Genomic DNA, 14,718 nt, shown 5'->3' with positions numbered 1-14,718 from the left:
TCAACCTTATTGAGCAGGTGTCCTCCATCCACCCCAAAGCTTTGGGTAGTTCATTCTGTTGGGGACGTGTGAATGTATCATAGAGAGAAGACTTTGTACCCTTATTGAGACCGTCTTTTTGAAACAACGACGTGGGGAATGGGAAAAATTCCATTGAGAAGCAAAACTTAACTTCAAGTTCTTATCAGACTGCTTGATAACACAGTCTATGAGACAATATTAAGTGGTTCATGGTAGGAATTCAGTTCTTTTCTATCTTGAGAGTCTTTAAGTTGTATCCTTTAATTCTGGTGATCCCCGTAATTCCTTCTACTAATGCATCATTACAGTTAACCGATTCATCATCAATTATTACGTTGCTTATTGATATAAGCGGATAACATCTTGGAGAAGTGGATACTTTAAAATCCAATCATTCAGTTACTTACTGTCTGTTGTATTTTGATCTATGCATGAACCTCTTAAATACACTTGTTGCCTGCCTGTTCCTGATGATATAACACAGAATTTACGTTTTATGACTAACATCCTGTAAGGATGCTATCCCTGAAGTGCACTTTCTGAGAACAGATTCCGAAACCCTCTTCAGTTAGTTAAGCCAACTTTCATTATCTTCATTAAAGTTAGCTCTATTGTCGTATCAGACCATACACCACACCAAAATGTATCACTTTGCCTAATGGTGAAGTAGCCTTCAGTTGTAAATTTGTCGAATTCAGCAGCGTCCATTCGGTCTGCTAATGTGAACCTCTCTTTTAAGTAAAGGTAGCACTTTTAGGGTACAGGAGATGACCAGTAGCATGGTGTTGACATGTAGATTCCGTTTCCAGATCACTCAGCCTCAATGAACTGTTCTCTGAGCGTAACCATGCGATAATACTGCACCCAGAATTTAGCTCTTTTACCTCCTCCTTCAATGCTAAAAATCGCATTTTCAATCTTATTTATGACCTTCATGTAACTTCCATTTTCATGGCAATTGAACAATGTTATGGGACAGCAAGAGTTCATCAGTTATTTTCACTTCACCTTCTTTGAGCTCTGTCTCGTGAAAGATGTAATATGACAATTGAATGTGAAACAGTGTACGAGGTCTCATTGCTCGAGCGTACATATGCCCATTCAGCAATTATTGCGGATAGTAAGCCTCTCAACCCGCTTCCTGACATTGTTATACCGATGCACCCTTATAAGGACGTTATAAGGTGGAACCCACCTGCTCCCACAGTGACATGTTGTAAATCACTGCCTTCGCTTCTGTCGCCTACAGATAAAGTGGCTGATTGAAAGAGACAAAACACCACTTTTGGCCATGTTTTATGCTTTTTTCAATGCTGTTAAAAGAGATGTTCACATTGTCTCGTACAAAGTGGGAAGACAATTAAAAATGGGTGTCACACTGTTTCTGAAAGAGTCAGTGTCATTCCACCCTTGTACCTCAGCAAATTTCTTCCATTTTCCATAAAGCTATGGAATCTCATATCCAGACAGCGAAACCGTCAATCACTCAGAGTTGTCGAAACTGAGATTCTTTATAATAATACTGTTTAAGCCAACATCAGTTCGTTTTTGGCATGTGGCCAGTATAGATACACCAACTGGAGGCTAAAATTCAGATTCTGAACGTCTTCTATGCCGATCAATGTTCTTGTCAGACTCCACTGCTGTGTAGGAAGTGACTGCCATGATTCCTCCCACGTAATGGTAAGTATTCAACCAGTCAATTGTGCAGATGTTAAAACTGGTGTCTTCAAAGCTGAACTATATGAACTCGTCACTTGTTATCTTGGGCTGTTCACGTCGTATCATAGGGGACATCTCAAACAGGGAAGTTTCCACACATGGAGCTATGTACGGAATTGCACTAAGGGCAAGAAATATAGATCAGACTCTTTTACGCGTGAATGAAGTGATTCCAGTCAATACTGAAGATAGAAATGTCTGTGACCTTCCTGAAGAAATCACTGCATGTGACAAAGCAACGCACTTCTTTTTCTATTAATATAGAATTCCTCGTTTGTGTTTCATAACCAGCGAGTCTAGGAAATGGAAGAATGATTCAGGGATCACTGATTGGACATGTGACAAGATATCATCAGGTGGCGAGTATTGCGACGTATCATAGACCTGTGTACGCGTGTCCTCACGAAGTATATCTGTAGCAGCGCATACAAATCTCAGACACCCTTCTCGTGGATCTGATAGTTGGCTGTGATAGAAACAACCAGTATCTTATAGCCTGTACTTTTGAAACATTCCATTGTGGTCTTTTCATGTCTGTTAACAATTCGTATTTTTTCAACATACTTTCGGAAGAGTCGGATTTTTATGGTCCTTTCATCTGCCTTCCAGCCATAAATTATTTGGTCCTTTAACTCCTGCGAAGTAAACTGGCATTCATCTGGTTGTTATAGGTAGAAGAAATCGTTTCCACTGCTCTATCTGTGAGTTTCATCTGATTGTTCGATGTACGAAGAAATCATTTCCATCGCTTAATCTGTCTGCGTGGATTTAGAGCTTCCTTGTTTTCCTCCACCCTTCATTTCCCGGTAAAAATCTCACGGACAAAACCTGTGGTAGTGAGCTCTTTAGTACAAAGGTGCTCATCACGGATTCGCGAGGCCAGTCACTTCGCCTTTCAACTACCGCCATAACAGCATCTCTTAATTCAGGTTTCATCATTTGATGAACAACATTTCGCTTTGCGTAGGGAAGTCTGCTAAGTTTCTCTCAATTAGCATAAATTTCGCCGCTAGTATAAAAGCAGTGTTTAGTAAAATCAAATATCTTCTTGTATGTCGAAGATTCGGCGTTGAAGGTGCAGGGCCTTTAGTCAAAGACTGTCTTATTAGTTTTGGGATTTCTTCTTCTGACAAATTCAGGCGCTCAGTCCGGAACCGCGCGACTGTTACGGTCGCAGGTTCGAATCCTGCCTCGGGCATGGATGTGTGTGATGTCCTTAGGTTAGTTAGGTTTAAGTAGTTCTAAGTTCTAGGGGACTGATGACCACAGATGTTCAGAGCCATTTGAACCATTTGAACCATCTTCTGACAAACACTGTGCACTTCATCTTCAGCCAGACCACTTATCAACTTCCGATGTGCTGCCATTATCCTATCCCTATTGGACTGTGGTAGTGTTTCCAGCCCTGCCTATTTCACATTAACCATATCACCATTTGCCAAATTGCCGTCGCATATAAAAAACACCTCCGTATAATCTGGAGCCTTACGTTAAATGCACTGACCGCACAATGAAAGTAAACTCAAAAGAGAAAATGAGAAAGTTGTAAGACACTAGGAGTTTCGAATGCGTCTCTCTCCCAACACAGATAGACTGGACAAGGCTAACAATGGAAGCAATAATAAACGAACGGAGGGGATGGCAGCGTCTTCTGTCTACGACATGTCAGACGAGGGATATCAATTGATACCATTACAACCGAAGGTGAGGCAGGCTTATGTCTTCCTATTTGAAATTTCATTTCATTGTTCAAGTAAGAAAAAATAACAAAATGAAATTACTTTAGCTTTCGAATGTGTGAACGCTCAACAATGCCTACAACTGAAAAACCAGATGGTATCGTAACGTCAAATTTCATGCTCTACAGCTTCGATAGCTCGAAATTTTCCATTTGGAGTAGAGATTTCTGAGTTAAGGCATTGAAGCCGGCTTTTCAGCCAAGCTAGTAAAATTTTGACAACTTATTGCGCCCAAAAGGCTGCATCAATTATAACGTTGAAGTAGGTTCTTCGAAGCAAAATTTAATGCTGTTTCATTTTGGCCACAAACAGTGGTCCCGATGGTTCTGAAGGTCGAAAACTTGGATTCCACTTACTCTCACCTACATAGACAAACTAAAACACTGAAATCTTCTACGCCATCTCTTTTAAGGGAGGGCCTTTTTTGATTCGCCGTTACTGGACAAATCATGAAGAAGAGGTAAGAACGGGAAGGTGGGAAGGGAAGGGAGTCCTGAGACCGGAAAGGTATATGGAGGAGCAGGTTAAATCTCGTAGGATGGATAGATATCAGGATGCATTTGGTTGTCAGGAATGTGAGTATCCACTGTGTCTTCTGGAAGATATGGAACACAGCCATACACAGAAGAATGCAGAGCTGCCTATTAATCAGACGCAAATGAGTAAACGGTAGCCTCCAACAAAGGGCGTATAAGGCGAAGACTGTTCTACTCATACGCCATCTGTTACTCAAATAGTTTGCAGATGTAGATCCAACTGCCAAATGCTGAGTATAAGTCGACATGTGGCTCACTCAGCAGTTAGTACCAGCGATAGTATGAGCAGTACCTCAAGACCTAGTCTACTGTCGCCACAAGGAGAGTGAAACTGGAAGTTCTGCAACTGCTTGTAGTTACGGTTCACTGTATTCAGGACCAACCAGAGTTGAAGACATCAGTACAAGTGAAAACTGAACTAGTGCGACACACTACCTTCAATCAAGTACTGTAAAATTTCTATTAAAGAATTATTGTAAATTTTTGATAATCAATACTGCCATATTTTCCCTTTGGTTGTTTCCCAGTCCTGTTGGGCTTTCTGAGGAGGTGGCATAGTTGGTGCATGCAAACTAGCCACCTCGTAACAGTAACGGATTTCAGTGGCAAGGAACTTTTTTCACTACTACTTTTATATGTGTGATACCAAGTGAATACCACGAAGTTTTTCAAAACGGCGCTGGAAGAATATGTAGCATACAGCGGGGAATGTGTTAACATAGGCGCATCAGGGCTCCAGAATTTTTGATTTGGGTGAAAGCGATGAAATTGTGGGAAACAAGTTTCTTCGAAGTATAGGATATATGGAAATGTGGGCAAAGAGGTTCCGAAAAGTGATGAAGAGGTATAGGATTCTTGCAGGGGAACGTAAGTGGATTGTGAAATTAAGGAGAAAAGCGTGGCGTTCAAGGATTTGGAAGGATTGACAGAACGTCGGTGAGGCAGATATCCATGCATAGGAGAGGACAAGTGTGATCAAGACTTTGAAGGTGTGAAGGGTGTCAGAGGGGTACAATCCCCAAGTTCACCGATTGGCTCCCTGTTGGGTGGATATTGGGTTGCTTTTCCATGTTAATGTACGATCAAGGGTTACTTGAAGATTATTTACTACGTTGGTTAATTGAACAGATGGTCGATCATAGATGATAATGTGGAAGTCACGGAGTTGAAAATGCGGGTGGTTCGTATTACAGTTATTGGCTGAGTTTTGGTTGGATTAATTTTGAGAAGGCCTTTGTGTGGAGGACCAAGAAGAAAATTTGTACCTGCAGCATTCCACAAATAACAATGCATAGAAGGCCCCGCAAATGTTTTCCAGGTAATCCTCGTAAATTCCAGGCACATCAATGGATTCAACAAAAGTAAGCACTTTTTCGGACATTATTTTCTGCTGCCATGCGCTCTCAAATGATCTGAACCCCATTTGTTTCTCTAATATTTACCATATTCGTTATTATCGAGCGTGGAAACTACACTCCTGGAAATTGAAATAAGAACACCGTAAATCCAAGTGGAGAATATGGGACTCGAAGACTCCTAATGTCACCTATGATTTCCAACAAAATAATCCCTACGTTGACGTTTGGTGTGGCCTGATAATAAAGTGAAATAACCTGTTTGTGTGTGACCAACCGTTACAGCTTTAGCGTATGAAGATACGATACCAATATTTGGTGTTGCACTGATTCAAAGTATTCCCGACACTGTGTTTCAGTTTAACAGTGCAGCCCGACTTGGCATTGACGATCGAGTGTTTTCCGCTTCGTTCAATAGCCAATAAGGAATTTACTGTAGCTTTGGCGAGACTTATACAATTATTATTAAGCATAAGTTACTACCACCGATATATTTACCATATTCGTTATTATCGAGCGTGGAAACTACACTCCTGGAAATTGAAATAAGAACACCGTGAATTCATGGTCCCAGGAAGGGGAAACTTTATTGACACATTCCTGGGGTCAGATACATCACATGATCACACTGACAGAACCACAGGCATATAGACACAGGCAACAGAGCATGCACAATGTCGGCACTAGTACAGTGTATATCCACTTTTCGCAGCCTTGCAGGCTGCTATTCTCCCATGGAGACGATCGTAGAGATGCTGGATGTAGTCCTGTGGAACGGCTTGCCATGCCATTTCCACCTGGCGCCTCAGTTGGACCAGCGTTCGTGCTGGACGTGCAGACCGCGTGAGACGACGCTTCATCCAGTCCCAAACAAGCTCAATGGGGGACAGATCCGGAGATCTTGTTGGCCAGGGTAGTTGACTTACACCTGCTAGAGCACGTTGGGTGGCACGGGATACATGCGGACGTGCATTGTCCTGTTGGAACAGCAAGTTCCCTTGCCGGTCGAGGAATGGTAGAACGATGGGTTCGATGACGGTTTGGATGTACCGTGCACTATTCAGTGTCCCCTCGACGATCACCAGTGTAGGAGATCGCTCCCCACACCATGATGCCAGGTGTTGGCCCTGTGTGTCTCGGTCGTATGCAGTCCTGATTGTGGCGCTCACCTGCACGGCGCCAAACACGCATACGACCATCATTGGCACCAAGGCAGAAGCGACTCTCATCGCTGAAGACGACACGTCTCCATTCGTCCCTCCATTCACGCCTGTCGCGACACCACTGGAGGCGGGCTGCACGATGTTGGGGCGTGAGCGGAAGACGGCCTAACGGTGTGCGGGACCGTAGCCCAGCTTCATGGAGACGGTTGCGAATGGTCCTCACCGATACCCCAGGAGCAACAGTGTCCCTAATTTGCTGGGAAGTGGCGGTGCGGTCCCCTACGGCACTGCGTAGGATCCTACGGTCTTGGCGTGCATCCGTGCGTCGCGGCGGTCCGGTGCCTGGTCGACGGGCACGTGCACCTTCCGCCGACCACTGGGGACAACATCGATGTACTGTGGAGACCTCACGCCCCACGTGTTGAGCAATTCGGCGGTACGTCCACCCGGCCTCCCGAATGCCCACTATATGCCCTCGCTCAAAGTCCGTCAACTGCACATATGGTTCACGTCCACGCTGTCGCGGCATGCTACCAGTGTTAAAGACTGCGATGGAGCTCCGTATGCCAAGGCAAACTGGCTGACACTGACGGCGGCGGTGCACAAATGGTGCGCAGCTAGCGCCATTCGACGGCCAACACCGCGGTTCCTGGTGTGTCCGCTGTGCCGTGCGTGTGATCATTGCTTGTACAGCCCTCTCGCAGTGTCCGGAGCAAGTATGGTGGGTGTGACTCACCGGTGTCAATGTGTTCTTTTTTCCATTTCCAGGAGTGTATATTCATGATTCATTACTGAAGCGTAGACACACAGTAAGTGCAAGAAACGTAACCACTATGTCCTACACAGTTAACTACAAGGGTAAGCAAATAATATTCAAAATATTTTCACAATACAAAAAATGAAAATTTCTGAAAGCCAAGTATAAACATAGACTATAACTGAAAAAAATTTTCAACAGCAACCAATGAAGAGAATAATACAATAACAGAACTGGTAACGGACTTTATACATTTGGGCATCATGCTTTGCAAACTGCAAACCAGGCAGACCTGAAGACATGCTTGGGGACTCTAAGGACTGCAGTGGGATACCAACCTGATTGTTGCCGACTATAAGGCCCGAGAACCAAGAGTAACGGTCTAAGGGGGGGTGTGGGGGGTTGGGGGGGAGGAAGTTCTTTTTATAGCAGGATCACACTGGCTGTCATCTGTAACACCCTTATAGCACAAAGATGTTCTACGCCTCGTTTCTGTGCCCTTCATGAAAAGCAATCCAGTGGTTCCGTTTCAGCAAGGTAATGCCTGTCCGCACACGGCGAGGGTTCTCCTCAGGAGGCCATCCAACAACTCTGTCCATCATTGTCGAGCCTAATACCTGCCTACGTAAGGGTCAGAGGTGGACCAGGGCTTTGTTGGCTAGCTCAATTTGTCAAGCACCTCTTCTCGATTAAAACATCCAATTTTTTCTGTGTGTATATGAGTCAAAACTAACACTTCGTCCAGTTTTACCCTAGGATCAGGGCCGGACTCTGTAGATGAAGTTGATCAGTGTTACGTCCTCATGTCCAGACGATTGGTGTGTTGCCACTCGCTTGCGCGAATCCACTGAATATTCGCTGATCGTCTCCGTCCTTTCAAGTGGCGGCTTAACCAGAAACCACCCCTCACTCCCCCCCACTCCAGCAACTTCCGCCCCCTCTTCTGGTGTGCGCTGGAGGTGCCCATTACTCTTCCACAGTTTCTTGTTCTTTCTAATCGGCTGTGTGCCTTGTTTACGCTAAGAAGGCGGCAGAAGGAGAGAGGTAGGGAGGGGGAGGAGGAGGCTGAAGCAGGGCTAATCTCCGCCCAGCGCAGCTGCCAGCGCGGCTCAAAGTTTAACGAGCTGTGAGAGCGGCGCTGTTGCGCTTTAATTATCACCCAATCTTCCGGCCTGCGAGAGCTGAGTAACTCGCGGCTCCCTCCAAGGCGCCATCGAGTCAATTTAACTGGCTTCCCCACACCTGCCGCGTGTCTGGTGCCTACCACTGGCAGCTTCGTCGCTGCATAAAGCCGAAAGGACAAATCTGTCAGTTGCCTTGCTCGTATGTCCTTTGAAATAAACGAATAACGAAATACGTCAGAACAAATAAAAATTCCTGCCAGAAACGAGCTCGAATCACAACTACAGTGACTCGATGGGGGTCGCTCTACATCGCCGGCTTAATTTCATCATAAATTTCATGGCTGGTGTTTTTGTTTCATCAGAGTATTTGAACTCTGGAAGGGTAGATGTACTAAGTCCTCATCATCACGGAAATCTTTTCCACTACTGTCGAAGTGAGTGCTTTCCGACTTGATACGGTGTGTTGAAATCGAAAGAGTATTCTGCTACACAAAAATGAAACAACAGTTGTATATCTTAACTAGATAAATGCTAAATAACTCATCTACCTCGTGAAAATCAAATACGCGATGCACAGCTACGAAGGGTCACTCCAAAAGAAATGCACGCTATTCTTTTTTTAAAAATCCATCTTTTATTCCACATGTTTGAAAGTTTTACAGTGTGTAGATACATTCTTTAGGAATAATATTTTCATTTCTCCACATGATTTCCATCCCTCTCAACTGCCTTAGGCCATCTTGGAACCAGCGCCAGTATAGCCGCACGGTAAAATTCTGGACCATGCTGTTGGAGCCAATGTTTGGCAGCGTGCACAAGGGAGTAATCATCTTCAAACCTTGTTCCACGAAGAAAGTCTTTCAGTTTCCCAGAGAGATGATAGTCACATGGAGCCAGGTCAGGACTGTAAGGCGCGTGTTTCAGTGTTGTCCATCTGAGTTTTGTGATCGCTTCCATGGATTTTTGACTGACATGTGGCCGTGCGTTGTCGTGCAACAGCAAAACATCCTGCCTTTGCCGATGTGGTCGAACACGACTCAGTCGAGCTTGAAGTTCCTTCAGTGTCGTCACATGTACAACAGAATTTATGGTGGTTCCGCTTCGAATGATGTCCACAAGCAAGAGTCCTTCGGAATCTTAAAACACCGTAGCCGTAACTTTTCCGGCAGAAGGTGTTGTCTTGAATTTCTTTTTCTCGGATGAATTTGCGTGATGCCACTCGATTCATGGCCTCTTCGTCTCTGGTGAAAAATGATGGAGCCATGTTTTATTACCTGCCATGTTTTATCACCTGTCAAAATTATATCAAGAAATTCATCTCCACCATTCTCGTACGGTTCCAAAAGTTCGCTGCATACCGTTTTTCTTATTTCTTTGTGAGACACTGTCAACATCCTGGGAACCCACCTGGCACAAACCTTTTTTAACGCCAACACTTTCAGTATTCTGCAAACGCTTCCTACCCCTATCCCAACGTAGCGTGACAATTCGTTCACTTGATGCGTCTGTCAGCTGTCACCAATTCGTTAACTCTCTGCACATTGTGTGGAATGTATGCTGTACGGGGCCTGTCGCTGCGAGGACAATCTTCAATATAGCCATGCCCGCTTTCATCACTTAACCTGCTTGCCCACCAACTAATTGTACTGCGATCGACAAAACCATCACCATATACCTTGTTCAACCTCTTGTGGATGTTTCCCACTGTCTCGTTTTCACAGCACGGGAATTCTATGAAAACATGTTGCCTCTGACGTACGCCCAGTGTAGCAGCCATCTTGAAGACATGCTTTGGCGGCGCCAGTCATGGGAACATGTTGAACTAAGTTTGAAAACAAGCAGGAATGATGTGTCTACACACTGTAAAACTTTCACACGTGCAGAATGAAAACCGTATTTTTGCAAAAAATAGTGTTCATTTCTTTTGGAGTGACCTCATATTTCTGATGGAGTCCCTGGCCTGTCGCTCATCAAAAAGAGAAGCTCTGCCCTTCTGGCCTCATGCAGGGATCAACCGAGCATCGTGTCGTCCAAAACCCATTGCGTGATTTGGATGCGGCACGCAATAGCGTGGAGTCATCAAACCGGTCATATCGACACTTCTGAAGTTGGAGCCACTACTGCACATTCAGATAGCTCCTCAGTTGCGTCACAACGCTGAGTGGACCCCCTACAGTTCTCCCGCCAAAGAAACAAACCTGTCTCACGCACTGAGAATACAACGGAATTAATCATAAAATTAAACGGAAAACTCAATAATAACTTTAGTCCTCTGTACAAGAGATGAGTGAGTTTTCGAAAGAGAATTGGGATGGTAAGGCTGCTTCGTCGTGGGTCCATATATGAATATTAGAATGAAATTATGAAAGGCAAGTTTGTACTTGCTCCGCAAACACTTCACTAGATACTGTTAAATGACCTGAGGCATCTAAGGTGAGTTTACCTTCCGCAGGGCAGAGCATACGAAATTATCGGCCAGACGATCGTAACTTTAGTGTTTGGTATGTAAGAAGAATTCGTAATCCGGGTGCAGCAAATGCGGTATCTTGATAGAGTGACGCTTCGTTCTCTAATTCGAAATGACTGTTTGGTCTTGAAGTAAGAAGCGTTTTACTATGGTACTATGGATTTGAAAATGGACACGGAAGGATCTGGGCACGCCTGTGAGCCAGTTTCAAAGTTTCCTCAGCACTGACGTTTCCACCTATTTTTCTGGACAGTACTATTACAGACGCTAAGATGAGGGTAATTCTCAAGACATATATATGTCACTGCAGCTTCAATGTATTAAATCCGTATGCAGTATGTCATATGTCACTGCATATTTATTGACTTCATACCCATCGATCATTCATTTCTTTTCTAAGCATTTATCGCACTAAAACCAGGTAATTGTAACAGTACTTTTTTTATCCCTTCCTGGCTAACTACGTATAATTGTTTGGGATATAAAATGATTTGTTATCGAATTAATTGTGCTGTATGCGCGTTTTCAAGCCAGTCATGGTTAGTTTCTAGAACACCATGAAATAATTAACTAGTTTAATATAACTGAATACTTAATTATTGCAACACACGCGTGAACCATAACATTTAGTTCGGGTTTGTCACATATATGACTCTATCCACGTTTGGAACTTATTTCTTTAACAAAATACTTACTTCCAGAAGCAGACACCCGGCCAGAGGCCAAGTCTATTACCAACTTCCTCGTGAGCTGTTTACCGTAAGCAGACAAATTCCCACTGGCGGCTGCAAACAGTGAACCCTGGACGGTATGGCTCATGCGCTCTTGAAAAAATTCCATTACCGTCAGCGAAGATTTGAAGTAGTGCTGAAGGCGAACTCTTCACTCCACTGGCTGATAAACTTTGCACTGACTCTCTTGGCCCAAGTTTTGAGGGCGCACGGATTGATACATGTAATAGTCGTGATTGGCTGAGCCCGATGGCGATAAGACGGGTACATTGCTCCTAGGCTGCCCAAGCGGGCTGATATAATAGTCTAGCCCAATTGGTGTCCATGTCGTGGATTGGAGAAATTACGTGCGAGCCACTGTTGAGCCCTGGACAATGGCCGAAATGCTCACCGCTTTTGGGCTCACCTCGCTGTAGGTCCCGGCGATGTTTCGAGTCCTCTCTCGGGCATGGGTGTGTGTGTTTGTCCTTAGCATAATGTAGGTAAGTAGCGTGTAAGCTTAGGGACTGATGATCTTAGCAGTTAAGTGGTGGTGGTGGTGGTTAGTGTTTAACGTCCCGTCGACAACGAGGTCATTAGAGACGGAGTGCAAGCTCGGGTTAGGGAAGGATTGCGAAGGAAATCGGCCGTGCCCTTTCAAAGGAACCATCCCGGCATTTGCGTGAAACGATTTAGGGAAATCACAGAAAACCTAAATCAGGATGGCCGGAGACGGGATTGAACCGTCGTCCTTCCGAATGCGAGTCCAGTGTGCTAACCACTGCGCCACCTCACTCGGTTAGCAGTTAAGTCCAATAACGTTTCACACACACATACACACACACACACACACACACACACACACACACCTCTGTAGGCACGCTGATGCACAGTCGTGACAGAAGGGTAGACTATTGGGCAGGGTTAGTGGACTGGGACGCTACAATCCGACATAAGGTTATAAGGTTATTAAGATTATCTCTCCGTCGGAATTGATTATTTTTATATGTAAAACATTTGGGTTGAACATCCCATCGGTACAAAAGGATGCTAGGAACAAAGCATAAGATAGCTTGAGAAAGGACAGTGAATGAAGAATCCAATTTTTATCAAAGAAGCTTGTTTAGTATTTCCGTTGAGCGATTTACAGGAGCCTCAGAAACCTAAATGTTGACTACAAGACTGTGTTTTGGTCCATCGTCTTGTGAAACGTAGCTACAGTGTGCTACCACTGTGCTACAGTGCTCTGTAAGTGATTTGTTTCGTTAGACTGGTCAAAACATCCTTCTCGAAATTGAATTTTTTTCACATGCTTCACTTTTTATGAGCTGAAGTAACTACAGGGCGTGACAAATGTTACGAACGTTTAATGTAATGACGTTGCCACAATGGTGAAATATATTACAATTTGTGGATATTTAGAGGTATGTGTATTATCACGTAATAAATAGTTATCTCTACGTTTACTGCTACCACACAGTGCACAGATTATTCACAGATTGTGATGAGGGAGATATAATCCCACAAACCGCAGCGAGAAACTCAAAACAAGCGACTCATTAGTCATTTGTCCCTTCCGATTGATATTAATAATATTTGTGGTGGACTTAATCTACAATATTCAACGTAAAGGTTTCGCTACGATCTTACCACATTTTGAAAATATTAGGTGTCTCTTCTGATAACCTATTACTTGAATTCACTCTATCAGAGAAAGTCTTTGAGGATGGAGACGATAAAAGCTTTCTGGGTGTTTACTTAGATCTTCCCGTTGGCTTCTTCCTTTATTGCAGCATGCCATATCGTCGCTAGAATGACCGTCAATTTGTCTTTGTCCCTTTTATAGACAGAGTGAAAATTATTGAAATATATAGAAAAAACGTAAAATAGTTGCAAACTACGACGCGCACAAGATTTATTCAACATATAAAAGTCACTACAGATATGGGCTTTTAGGTTATGACATGTTCGATATGCCTGTCATCATAGGCGATGATGTGGCCCAGACGAATACCAAAATTCTGCATGACCCACTAAAATATCGGAACATCGATGTTGTCGTGCACCTTCTGAATGACTATTTTTAGCTAAGCAGTATTCTTGGGGTTATTGCTGTACACCTTGTCTTTAATATAGCCCCACTAAAAGGAATCGCATGTGTTCAGATCCGAACAATATTGAGGCCAATCGCGGCCCACTCCAGTGACCTCTAGGTACCCGAGAGTCGCAATGTGGTCCCCAAAGTGCTCCTCCAGGACATCAAACACTCTCCTGTTTCGATGGATTCGAACTCCATCTTGCATGAATCACATATTGTCTGAATAAGGGTCACTTTAGCTAATGGGGACGAAATCATCTTCCAAAACCTTCACGTACCGTTCTTCAGTCAAAATGCCATACAAAGAATATCGCACAGATTATTCCGGAAGACATCGTTTGGTATCAGTAGACATGGCACACAACGCAGTCGTCCGCGAGAGTGAAAAGACTTCTCCAACGCGAAATGCGGCTTCTCAGTCACCCAATTACGCCAAATTTGGTTATTCATGAATCCATACAGATGTAAGAGGGCTTCAAACCATACAGCGAATACTAATTTCCTTCATGCCCCGCGGCCAGCCGTGGAGTTTGAACATCATGACGCAAAGCGTTCAGAAGTTAGAACCATTTTATTTCATATGTTTCAATAACTGTCACCTTGTAAGTTACGTATCGTGTCACTTAACCGTAACACCACTAGGGGGCCTTCAATCATGCGGTAGCAGTGCTTATAATGCTGTGTTTCTTCGTTGTATAATTACTATTTTTTCTGACATCATATAGCTATAAAACTTAAAATTAGGAAAAGACTTCATTATGAAGAAAGCGTGTTCTATTCACGAGTAAAATACTTACTTTTACGTAAAAGAAATAGAAGTGTCCACCTGCCTTCTGGTACTGTGTTTCCTGACCATGGAATGGTCCTTGTTTCATTAACAAACTGATAAGAACGTACCAGAACTTCATTGATTCTAAGAGAAAAGGTGTAAACGAGCGTCAAATCTAGACTGGTCTTCCACATAGGAATATTTGGATGTTTCTTTTCGTAACACAAACGAGGCATTAATATCTTGTCTGAAGCCCA

At 43.8% G+C, this 14,718-nt stretch overlaps 1 protein-coding gene across 1 annotated transcript in view; it reads right to left on the bottom strand.

Annotated features, from left to right (window-relative positions):
- LOC126278918 (dipeptidase 1-like) overlaps positions 1-14,718 on the bottom strand; it is a 620,416-nt gene that overhangs the window by 448,362 nt on the left and 157,336 nt on the right. The window lies entirely within an intron of this gene.

Source organism: Schistocerca gregaria, chromosome 6 (assembly GCF_023897955.1).
Source record: "Schistocerca gregaria isolate iqSchGreg1 chromosome 6, iqSchGreg1.2, whole genome shotgun sequence".
Classification (NCBI taxonomy): Eukaryota; Metazoa; Arthropoda; class Insecta; order Orthoptera; family Acrididae; genus Schistocerca; species Schistocerca gregaria.
Note: the sequence above shows the minus strand (reverse complement) of the source record. Positions and strands in the feature narration are given on the sequence as shown.